Consider the following 2,950-nt stretch of genomic DNA (forward strand, 5'->3'; position numbering starts at 1 on the left):
CGTTCCTAACAACCTAACCCTCTTTCAGTTAGTTGTTCATTTTGTTGAGAAAACAAAATCTTGTTTTTCTCTCTTTGTTTCTTCTTTCTTTCTTGTTTTTTTGCAGGTTCACCATTGTTGAAGGTGAAGCTTGTTGCAGAGCTGTGGGAAGTTCTGATCTGATTCGAAGGGAGTTCGGATCTGTCTAGTAGAGGGATTCAACTAGCGTGCTCAAGGGGATCTTGAGCGTTTTAGAATTGAGGGATTCGGTTCATGAGTTCCGAGGGATTCGGTTCATAAGTTCCAAGGGATTTGGAAATTGTTCTTGAGTGGTTATTCAAGTTTTTTAGGGTAATCTGTAACTTTAGTAGTGTTAAGATGTTGATTTCATTTCTGAACTAGTCATTGTAATTAACATTTGGATTTATTAGTGAAAGTTACATCTTACCCGATCCAAGCACTAGTCGGCTGGAATTTGTTCCAGTGTAGATGAAGCTTGTAAAATTCTATGTGTGATTTTACTTTGCTTTAATTGTCTCTTTCGTTCTAGTACATTAGTTTCTTGATTCAAGAAGTTAGGTATTGCACCTTCAGATATTAAGGCAAGGATATTTTTGGCCCGCCATGAATGGAGACGTGATGGATTACATTGAGAAATGTGACAAATGCCAGCATTTTGCCAACATCCCCCGAGCGCCTCTGAATGGGCTTACTCAAATGACCAGCCCATGGCCTTTTGCCGTTTGGGGGATCGACCTTATCGGGTCTCTGCCCACAGGGAAAGGAGGGGTGAAATACGCCATAATTCCCGTCGACTACTTCACAAAGTGGGTCGAGGCCAATCCACTCACCACCATTACCTCCAAAAAGGCTTTGGACTTCATCATAAAAAATATCGTTTGCCGGTATGGGCTTCCAAGGAAAATAGTGTCCGACAACGGATTGCAGTTCGACAGTGAAGTGCTCACAGATTTTTGTCAATGGCATGGCATTATCAAGAGCTTCTCTTTTGTAGCCCATCCACAAGCCAATGGCCAAGTGGAAGCAGTGAACAAGACATTGAAGTCCACTTTGAAGAAGAGGCTGGAGCAAGCGAAATGAGCTTGCCCCAAGGAGTTACCCAGGGAATTATGGAGCTATCGTACCACTGCCCAGACCTCCACCGGCCATTCTCCCTTCTCGCTGGCCTACGGATATGAAGCTATGCTCCTAGTTGAAGCAGCAATCTCCACACACCGACGAGATACGTATGATCTGACCATGACCCACGCCTTACTTTAGGAATCCCTGGACCTCATGGAGGAGTTGCGCAAAGCTTCTCAGCTACGAGGCTAGGTATTTCAACTTCAAAGTGAAAGATAGAAAATTCGAGGTCGGAGACCTGGTGTTGTGAAGAGTCTTCTTAGCCACATGGGATCCAGGTGCAGGAGTGCTCGGCCCCAACTAGGAAGGCCTATACCATGTTGAGAGCGTTATATGTCCGAGAACATATAAATTGGTCTGACTTAGTGGGTAGCTTATTCTGCACGCTTGGAATGCCGAGCATCTTCGTCGGTATTACCAGTAGCATCTGCAACAAACATTTTCTTTTCTTTAAAACCCATGTAGCCTTCGGGCACATATAATGGAAACCGTGTATATAGTAAAACATAGCAGGAAATCTGTTTGTTTTACCTATGTCTTTTTCTTTAGTTTTCGTTACATTTCTATTGATGTTGTGTTAAGAACACCCGCGTCCGAACACGTGACCGCAGACCAGTCTCTGATCACTTGGGGGGCATGTGGCTAGGGTAGCACTACACTGCACGAGAGACGACCTAGGAATTAAACTTGTATGGCCAAGAGGAGTAAGCCTAATGTCGTCATCCCGAGAGTAGAAAGTCTTAGGAAGCTAACCTAGCCTAGCCTATAAGGTAGCTTGTTATGGGCAGAACTACGCTTAGCACCTAAGAGCTAGATAACCCAAGTAGCGCAAAAAACACTGGTCATCTCCCGTGGACACGGTGCTTGAGGAGTTCTGACCATGGCTATTGATCTCGAGAAGAGAACGCGAGATCGAGTACCCATACTTGGCCTCGAGGGATCCGTGATATGGGAAGCTTGGCTAGTCGACGAGCGAAGCACCCTTAGTATCGCTGTATCCCATATCTGGAAAAGCCAGGACAACAGTTAGGAATTTAGGTTACCTCTCGAGGACAGCATGCGCCCAGAGAGTAATAATCAAATCCTAATCTATATAGTGCACAGGCAGCCTACGCCTGGGCCTCTCCATAGCCCCACCTCCCGAGAACAGAGCCTAAGAGGTAGGTATGCACCCAGGGGCAGTGTCAAAACTCTTGGCACCTTGAATAGTGCACACTCGAGGCCAGTTGTTTTCACACTCCCGAATCCCTGAAAGTTCGAATCTTTGGGATATAGGGCCGGCCTGCGGTAAGTTCCGCGTCAAGGTACGGGCCTACCAGAGTAAATGCGGGACCATATTTAAAATATCTTGAGTTCTTGTTCTTGTGACATTCGTGTTACGTGTGAATTTATAGAACCATGTTTAAAATATCTTGAGTTCTTGTTCTCGTGACATTCGTGTTACGTATGAATTTATAGAATTGTGTTTAAAATATTTTGAGTTCTTGCTCTCATGACATTCTTGTTACGTTTGAATTTATAGAACCATGTTTAAAATATCTTGAGTTCTTGTTCTCGTGACATTCTTGTTACGTTTGAATTTATAGAACCCTATTTAAAATAATATGAGTTCTTGTTCTCATGGCATAAGTGTTACGTCGAATTTACAAAACCAAAGGTCTAAATCGGTTTGAGTGCTTGTTCTCGTGACATTCTAGGTTACAGTGAATTCACAGAACCAAACCAAACAAAAAGCAAGGCAAGATACATAATTCTTAAATGGGTAGATAGTTACAACTACGCTTGGGGGCTTGAGCAACGGTTTGTCTATACCTCAAAAAACTTATGG

This window comes from Humulus lupulus, chromosome 2, assembly GCF_963169125.1.
Source record: "Humulus lupulus chromosome 2, drHumLupu1.1, whole genome shotgun sequence".
NCBI classification, from domain to species: Eukaryota; Viridiplantae; Streptophyta; class Magnoliopsida; order Rosales; family Cannabaceae; genus Humulus; species Humulus lupulus.